A 10190-nucleotide genomic window follows, 5' to 3' on the forward strand; every position below is an offset into this window, starting at 1 on the left:
GAGATTATGTGTTATATTTCAACTCTCATTTAAATTTTTTTGCAGGAAAACTTCTCTCAAAATGGGAAGGTCCCTACGTTATTGAGGAGGTCTATTGTTCTGGTGCCATAAAAATCAACAACTTCAAAGGCACAAATCCGAGGGTGGTAAACGGTCAAAGAATTAAACATTATATTTCAGCTAATCCTATCAATGTTGAAACAAATATTATTGAAACCGTAACCCCTGAAGAATACATAAGGGACACTTTCCAGAACGTTCCAGACTCTGAAAAGGAATATGTATGTGGTACGGTGAGTAAACCAACTCCAAAACAACTCCAATGGCAATTTTTATCAGTTTTGGAGTATTTAAGAATTTTAGGAAGAAAGAAGTAGTCCGAAAGGGACACGAGGCCCCCATGAGACTGGAGGGCGCGACCCCCTACTGGGCGCGCCCCCCTGTCTCGTGGGCACCTCGTGTGCCTCCCGGACTCTGTTTTCTTGCACGTTACATATTTTGGTCGGTAAAAATTCATTATATATACTCCCGAAGGTTTTGACCACCGTATCACGCAATTATCCTCTGTTTTTGTTTCGAGTTGTTCCTGTTGCAGAATAAAAGCAAGATGTCTTCTCAGGAGTCAATCGGGGAGAGCCGGGTGTCTCATCCAACACCTGGTCCAGGAGCAAATAGTGATGCTTATCACTTTGGAGCATCAACGGAGGACGAGATGGAGGCTGATTTGAAAAGGATAGATGCCATGGAAGAAGATCAAGAAGTTACCTCTCGTCTTCAAGCAGAATTCACTATGGGGGAACTATCTAGCCTGGCCATCCCTACTTCGGTCACCCCTTCCAACTTTAGATTTCTTTCTTATGAAAATATGAAAAAGAGTTTCACTTGTTCTCCAGAAGCTATGCAACATCCTTGGGTAAAAGGACCTTTGGCCGTTATGGGCAAGCTCCGTAAAGAAATTATGGACCTCAAACAACAAGTCAACAAGCTTGAGGAGGAAAACCGTATCCTGAAGGGCATCATCGCCAAAAAGATCATAACACCAAGCGTGAAGAAGGAGAAATAATCACAAGGTTATGGGCACTCCCCTTGGCAACTGCAAGCTTGGGGGAGGTGCTCCGGTATCGTATCACCACCACACTCCTATCTTTACCGCTTTATTTAGTTCGATCCTTTTAGTAGTATCTTGATCTAGTAGACGGAAGTTTTGATTTCAAGTAGTTTTGAGTTTTGCTTTGTGATATCTTTATGTAATCGAGTCCGTGAGCTATCTATAATAAAGATTAGTGTTGAGTCAAGGGATTTGCTATGTTGCTATGATCTTGAGAAAGCAGAAAGAACAAAAGAGTTCATATTGATCTTATGAATAGTGATGATTTCACACATAGAAAGTATGAGGCATAAAAATTGTTGAGAGTTGATAAACTTAGCCTTGGTCATCGTTGCAATTAATAGGAAGTGATAAGGAAAGAGGGGTTCACATATAGATATATTACTTGGACACCTTTTATAATTGGGAGCACTCATTAAGTATGACATGCTAAAAGAGTTGACGTTGGACAAGGAAGACAACGTAATGGTTTATGTTTTCTGACATCTCAATTAAAGTATATTGTCATTGACCTTCCAAACATGTTCAACTCTCCTTTCTCCCTCATGCTAGCCAAATTCCTTGCACCAAGTAGAGATACTACTTGTGCTTCCAAATATCCTTAAACCCAGTTTTGCCATGAGAGTCCACCATACCTACCTATGGATTGAGTAAGATCCTTCAAGTAAGTTGTCATGATGCAAGCAATAAAAATTGCTATCTAAATATGTATGAATTATTAGTGCAGAGAAAATAAGCTTTGTACGAACTTGTTGTGGAAGTAATAAAAGCGACGGACTGCATAATAAAGGTCCACATACAAGGGGCAATATAAAGTGACGTTCTTTTGCATTAAGATTTTGTGCATCAACCCTAAACGCACATGACAACCTCTGCTTCGCTCTGCGAAGGGCCTATCTTTTACTTCATGTTTTTACTTTATGCTTGAGTCAAGGTGATCCTCACCTTTCCCTTTTTCATTTTATCCTTTGGCAAGCTCCTCGTGTTTGAAAGATCGTGATATATATATCCAATTGGATGTAAGTTAGCATGGGCTATTATCGTTCACATCGCCTAAAGGTGAATACGTTGGGAGGCAACACAATAAGCCCCTATCTTTCTCAGTGTCCGGCTGAAACTCCATAACCACAAGTATTGCGTGAGTGTTAGCAATTATAGAAGACTATAAGATAGTTGAGTATGTGAGCTTGCTCAACAGCTCTATCGTTCACTCTTTCTGATGTTATGATAAATTGCAATTGCTTCAATGACTAAGATTATAGTTTGTTAGTTCCCAATGAAGTTTTTGAACCATACTTGACATTGTGAATTGATTGTTACTTGAGAATAAGAAATCACATGACAATATATATATATATATATATATATATATATATATATATATATATATATATATATATGTTGATGTTATAAGAATGATCATTATGCCCTCATGTCCGTATTTTATTTTTATCGACACCTCTATCTCTAAACTTGTGGACATATTTTTCGATTTCGGCTTCCGCTTGAGGACAAGCGAGGTCTAACCTTGGGGGATTTGATACGTCCATTTTGCATCATGATTTTATATCAATATTTATTGCATTATGGGCTATTATTACACATTATATCTCAATACTTATGGCTATTCTTTCTTATTTTACAAGGTTTACCATGAAGAGGGGGAATGCCGGCAGCTGGAATTCTGGCTGGAAAAGGAGCAAACATTGGAAACCTATTCTGCACAGCTCCAAAAGTCTTGAAACTCCACGAAACATCTTTTTGGAATTTATAAGAATTGTTGAGCGAGAGAAATACACCAGGGGGCCCATGCCCTATCCAGGAGACAGGAGGGCCCCCCCCTACAGGGCGCGCCCCCTATCTCCTAGGCCCCCTGGTGGGCCTCCGGTGTGCATCTTCTGCTATATCATCGCTTTCACCCTAGAAAAAATCGTGGGCAAGCTTATGGGACGAAACTCCTCCGCCACGAGGCGGAACCTTGGCGGAATCAATTTAGGGCTCTGGCGGAGCTGTTCTGCCCGGGACACTTCCCTCCGGGAGGGGGAAATCATCACCAACGTCATCACCAATGATCCTCTCATCGGGAGGGGGTCAATCTCCATCAACATCTTCACCAGCACCATCTCCTCTCAAAACCCTAGTTCATCTCTTGTATCCAATCTTGTATCAAAACCACAAATTGGTACCTGTGGGTTGCTAGTAGTGTTCATTACTCCTTGTAGTTGATGCTAATTGGTTTACTTGGTGGAAGATCATATGTTCAGATCCTTTATGCATATTATTACCCCTCTGATTATGAACATGAATATGCTTTGTGAGTAGTTATGTTTGTTCCTGAGGACATGGGTGAAGTCTTGCCATTATGTATGTTGTCTTCTCCTTGTAGTCATGTGAATTTGGTATTCGTTCGATATTTTGATGAGATGTATGTTGTCTTCTCCTCTAGTGGTGTTATGTGAACATCGACTACATGACACTTCACCATTATTTGGGGCTAGAGGAAGGCATGGGGAAGTAATAAGTAGATGATGGGTTGCTAGAGTGACAGAAGCTTAAACCCTAGTTTATGTGTTGCTTCGTTAGGGGCTGATATGGATCCATATGTTTAATGTTGTGGTTAGGTTTACCTTAATACTTCTTTTGTAGTTGCGGACGCTTGCAATAGGGGTTATCATAAGTGGGATGCTTGTCCAAGTAAGGGCAGTACCCAAGTACCAGTCCACCCACATATCAAATTATCAAAGTACCAAACGCGAATCATATGAACGTGATGAAAACTAGCTTGACGATAATTCCCATGTGTCCTCGAGAGCTCCTTTCTCATTATTAGAAATTGTCCAGGCTTATCCTTTGCTACATAAAGGATTGGGACACCTTCCTGCACTTTACTTACTTTATTTACTTGTTACTCGTTACTATTTATCTTATCACAAAACTATCTATCACCTACAATTTCAGTGCTTGCAGAGAAAACCTTACTGAAAACCGCTTATCATTTCCTTCTGCTCCTCGTTGGGTTCGACACTCTTACTTATCGAAAGGACTATGATTTATCCCCTAAACTTGTGGGTAATCACCACCATACCTACCTATCATGCCATTTCCATAGCCATTCCGAGATATATTGCCATGCAACTTCCATCATCATCATATACATGACTTAAGCATTCATTGTCATATTGCTTTGCATGATCGTAAGATAGCTAGCATGATGTTTTCACGGCTTGTCCATTTTTTATGTCATTGCTATGCTAGATCATTGCACATCCCGGTACACCGCCGGAGGCATTCATATAGAGTCATATCTTTGGTCTAGATATCGAGTTGTAATATTGAGTTGTAAGTAAATAAAAGTGTGATGATCATCATTAGTAGAGCATTGCCCCAGTGAGGAAAGGATGATGGAGACTATGATTCCCCCACAAGTCGGGATGAGACTCCGGACTTAATAAAAAATGGAGAGGCCAATGAAGCCTAAATAAAGAAAAGGGAGAGGCCAAGAAGCCTATTAAAAAAAAGAGAAAACAAAAGAAAAAAATGAGAGAAAAAGAGAGAAGGGGCAATGTTACTATCCTTTTACCACACTTGTGCTTCAGAGTAGCACCATGTTCTTCATAGAGAGAGTCTCCTATGCTTTCAGTTTCATATACTAGTGGGAAATTTCATTATAGAACTTGGCCTGTATATTCCAAAGATGGGCTTCCTCAAATGCCCGAGGTCTTCATGAGCAAGCAAGTTCGATGCACACCCACTTAGTTTTCAGTTTGAGCTTTCATACACTTGTAGCTCTAGTGCATCCGTTGCATGGCAATCCCTACTCACTCAAATTGATATCTATTGATGGGCATCTCCATAGCCCGTTGAAACGCCTAGTTGATGTGAGTCTATATTCTCCTTTTTGTCTTCTCCACCATCATACTCTATTCCACCTATAGTGCTATATCCATGGCTCACGCTCATGTAGTGCGTGAAAGTTGAAAAGGTTTGAGATTACTAAAGTATGAAACAATTGCTTGGCTTGTCATTGGGGTTGTGCATGATTAAATACTTTGTGTGATGATGTTAGAGCAATAGCCAGACTATATGATTTTGTAGGGATAACTTTCTTTGGCCATGTTGTTTTGAAAAGACATGATTGCTTTATTGGTATGCTCGAAGTATTATTGTTTTTATGTCAAATGATAGACTATTGATTTCAATCACTCGTGTCTTAATATTCATGCCATGATTAGATTACATGATCAAGATTATGCTAGGTAGCATTCCACATCAAAAATTATCTTTTTTATCATTTACCTACTCGAGGACGAGCAGGAATTAAGCTTGGGGATGCTGATACGTCTCCGTCGTATCTATAATTTTTTATTGTTCCATGCCAATATTCTTCAACTTTTATATACTTTTGGCAACTTTTTATACTATTTTTTGGGACTAACATATTGATCCAGTGCCCAGTGCCAGTTCCTATCTGTTGCATGTTTTATATTTTGCAGAAACCCCATATCAAAAGGAGTCCAAACGGGATAAAAACGGATGGAGAATTAATTTGGAATATTTGTGATTTTTGGGAAGTAAAATCAACGCGAGACGATGCCCGAGGTGGCCATGAGATAGGGGCCCATGCCCACTCCAGGTGGGCACGCCCCCACCCTCCTGGGGCCCTCGTAAGGCGGTTGATGCCCTTCCTTGGCCGCAAGAAAGCTAATTTTTGGAAAAAGATCTGGGCGAAGGTTTTAATCAAATCAGAGTTACAGACCTCCGGATATAAAAGAAACGGTGTCAGGGCAGAATTTGAGAACATGGAAACATAGAGAAACAGAGAGATAGATCTAATCTCCGAGGGGCTCTCGCCCCTCCCACGCCATGGGAGCCAAGGACCAGAGGGGAAACCCTTCTCCCATCTAGGGAGGAGGTCAAGGAAGAAGAAGAAGAAGGGGGGCTCTCTCCCCCTTGCTTCAGGTGGCGCCGGAGCACTGCCGGGGGCCATCATCATCACCGTGATCTTCAGCAACACCTCCATCATCTTCACCAACACCTCCATCACCTCCCCCCTTCTATATTCAGCGGTCCACTCTCCCGCAACCCACTGTACCCTCTACTTGAACATGGTGCTTTATGCTTCATATTATTATCCAATTATGTGTTGCCATCCTATGATGTCCGAGTAGATTTTTGTTGTCCTAATGGTGATTGATGAATTGCTACGATTGGTTTGAATTGCATGTTTTATTATTGGTGCTGTCCTATTGTGCCCTCCGTGTTGCGCAAGCGTGAGGGATTCCCGCTGTAGGGTTTGCACTATGTTCATGATTTCCTTATGGTGGGTGGCGTGAGTGAGAGAAGCACAAACCCGAGTAAGTAGGTTGTTTGCGTATGGGATAAAGGGGACTTGATACTTTAATGATCTTTAGTAGTTGCGGATGCTTGCTAGAGTTGAAATAGTGATTACCGGTCTAGTAACATAGTCAATTGCTTAGGGACAATTTCACAACTCCTACCACCACTTTTCCGCACTCGCTATATTTACTTTATTGCTTCTTTATCTAAACATCCCCTAGTTTTTATTTACGTGCTCTTTATTATCTTGCAAACCTATCCCACAACACTTACAAAGTACTTCTAGTTTCATACTTTTTCTAGGTAAAGCGAACACTAAGCGTGCGTAGAGTCGTATCAGTGGCAGATAGGACTTGAGAGGATATTTGTCCTACCTTTAGTTCCTCATTGGGTTCAACACTCCTACTTATCAATGATAGATGGGACATGGGCGTCTCCGCTTCCCCACACTGCCTCGGCAACCGTTCGACTTACGAGTCCCTGATGCATGCAGGAAAAACCATCATTACGTGGAATCGTGGAGGCCGGAGGTTGGCCTCCCTCCGGCTATAAATGAGGGAGAGGGGGAAAGCCACCCTCACTCATCTCTTATCTCAATCTTCTTGCTGCCCGTTCCTTCTTCTTCTCCATCTTGCCTTAGTTGCAGAACCCATGGCGCCGACGAGGAGGCTCTCCGCCGCCGAGAAGGGGAAGGCCCCCAAGGAAGGGTTGGTTTTGCCGCCGCCCAAGAGTGGCTGCGGCCGTCCCCGCAAGCATGCTAGGACCCCGGCGACACATCCCAGGGGGTGCGGGCGCATTTCTCCGGGGGCTGGCGTCTCTTTTGGCAGTCGTGGCGGGGCCCGCCGAGAACAGGGAAGCACCTGCGATGAGGGGAGGCAAGCACACGGCCTCCTGAGTCGCGCTTCCCTTCAGCGGATGTGCTCCTGGAGTTTGTCGTGTGGTCGGAGAAGCCTGCCAGCACCTGGCTCCAGCTTCCGCGCTTCTTGGCCGGCGAGCTGCCGGCCATGGGTCTCGATGGCCAGTGGATGCAAGCTGACGGTTGCTGCAGCAGGGCCTCGTGGGTTGGGGCGAGGTCACCGTGGCCGGAATAGTAGCCTTGACCCGCGGTTGGTAGGCGTTTGCCTCTGCACGAGACCTGAGCGGGAGGTGCACCCTCCACTTCAAGTACGATGGCCTCGTGACCCTCTACATGAGGGTGTTCAGGGAGGACGGCCGCCGCGCGGGGTTCTTCCCAGAAGACGGCAACGGCGACGATGAGCTTGGTCTTGATGACGGCCAGTGACAAGGGTGAGCTTGCCCTTGACGAGCGCTTCCTCCTACAGCGGCGGCTGTTTTTCAGGCGAGAGCACCAGCAGCGGCGGCTATGACCAACCACCGCGCCGCCGAGCTTGCATCGGGGAAGGCAACGGGTCATCTTGTCGCCGTGCTCTAGTGAGGCAGGAGGAGGGCCCGGACTGAGCCTGGGGCTGCCGGAGCCTGGCTCCAGGAGCTGTTGCGGTCATGCGGGCCGCTTCTGTTTAACCTTTCCTTTCTCCTACATTTGAAAAAAGTAGAGTGCCCTGCTTGGGTGCGTAATGAATTGTGGCAGTTATGCGACTATCCTATGCTTATTATCTTGATGTTATGCCGTGATATCTGTATTCCGAGTAAGCGCGGCTAGGGTAACTTAGCTTGATACACTTGCAACAGCTTCACACCTCGCTAGGGCGCGTCCCTTGGTATGTGGCGGAGCCCTCTTTTCCTGATGACTCGGGAGCCGTCAGCCTCAGGAGACGCTGTAGAGTTGTTAAAAATCTTGACGGGGCATCTCATTCCACCTTGTGCGAGCCCCTTATCGTGGGCTAGTTGTGGCTCAGTGCACCGCGTCGCTCTCCCCGGGGGGCACGGACATAAGAGGTTGCGCATGCCCACGAGCTTAATCTAGGGCGTCTTGCAAGGATTAAGAAGGCCGAAGCATTGGGACAACGGGGTTTCGGCGAGGTGTGCTTGCATGCAGGTGAACCTGAACGAGCACACGTGTCTAGCCCCCTCGCGCGGGACGCGTGTGGAGGAGCGACGGGCAACTGCCGCTCTTCCCTGGCCAAGACTGAGAACGAGCAAAGCGAGAGGAGAGAAAATCCAACTTCGCAAATCAAAACATGAAAACTCCAAATTCCATTAAGAAACTGCAAACCAACTACAGAAAGCAAGCAAAAGAACGGTCGCAACCGGCACCTAGTCTAATCTTCTCACCAACATGGAGCTAAGCGCTTCCACTAGGACGTTGGAGGGAGCCCACGCGATGCCCATGGGCGACACTCAGGAGACTCCGGGGCGTGTACAGCCCCACTCATTATTACATGAGAGTATCACGAGCGGAGACCTTCACAGGCATGGGCCTTGCTTCATGGGTAGAACTTCCAGAGGTGCTGGATGTTCCAGGCATTCAGGATGGGGATCCCGTCCTGTGTCTCCAAGCGCGCGGCACCAGGCCTGGAGACACGGGCGATCCCAAACGGGCCCTCCCACATGGGTGAGAGCTTGTGCAGCCCTTCCCTGGAGAGCACCCGCCTCAAGACAAGATCACCCACCTTGAGCGTCTTGGGGTGGACGCAGATGTGGTACCGCCGCAGCGCCTGCTAGTATCTTGCTGCTCGGAGCGAGGCTTGATGGTGACATTCCTCCCCTAGCACGAGATCAGTCCCCTGCGTGGTATCCTGGCATGCCATGTCAAATGCCAAGACCCGCATGGAGCGATGCCTGACCTCGTGAGGGAGAACCGCTTCAGCTTCGTAGATGAGGAAGAATGGGGTCTCTCCCGTCGGCTTGGTTGCGATGGTGCGGATGGAACATAGCACGGACTGGAGCTCGTCGAGCCAGCCCTTGCCGCATGCCTCGAGCTTCTTCTTGAAGGTCCTTGCCTTGAGGCCTCTCAGGACCTCTCCATTGGCGCGCTCAGCCTGGCCATTGCTCTTGGGGTGTGGCACCGAAGCGTAGCATATCTGCGTTCCAAGGTTAAGACAGTATGTTTTGAAAAGGTTGCCTGTGAAATGCGAGCCATTGTCGGTGATTATGCGATTAGGAACCCCAAACCGGATCACGAGGCCCTTGATTAACTTGACGACCGAGCTAGCCAGAATGGTGCGGATAACTTCTTCCTCCGCCCACTTGGTGAACTTGTCGATGGCGACGTAGAGGTAGTGGTAGCCCCCAGGCGCTCAATGGAATGTCCCTAAGATATCCAGCCCCCAGACAACAAACGACCATGTGAGCGGGATGGTCTAGAGGCCCTGAGCAGGCTGATGGATCTGCTTGGCATGGTATTGGAAGGCTTCACACGATTTCACAAGCTTGGCGGCGTCGTCGAGTGCTGTGGGCTAATAGAACGCACTACAGAATGCCTTGCCCATGAGGGTGCGCGATGAAGAGTGATGCCCACATTCACTGTCATGTATGTCGTCCAGTAGCTCGCACCCCTGCTCCCTAGAGATGCATCACAAAGAAACATCGTTCGGCCACTTACGGTACACCACACCATCCTGGATGCAGTATGCGGTGGCCTGGCGAGCCACGCACTTGGCATCTTCCTCCTTCTCTAGAAGGGTCCCCTGAAGCAAGTACACCTTGAACTCCTCGTTCCAGCATCCTTCCTGAGGCTCGAGCGCGAGGAGCAGACGGGCTCCCGAGGAAGGGCCGCAAGCTAGGGCACCTGTGGCAGGGGCTCGGGGGAGATCCTCTTCAGGTGGTGCTGATTCCACAGTGGGGC

Source organism: Triticum dicoccoides, chromosome 6B, assembly GCF_002162155.2.
Source record: "Triticum dicoccoides isolate Atlit2015 ecotype Zavitan chromosome 6B, WEW_v2.0, whole genome shotgun sequence".
Taxonomy (NCBI): domain Eukaryota; kingdom Viridiplantae; phylum Streptophyta; class Magnoliopsida; order Poales; family Poaceae; genus Triticum; species Triticum dicoccoides.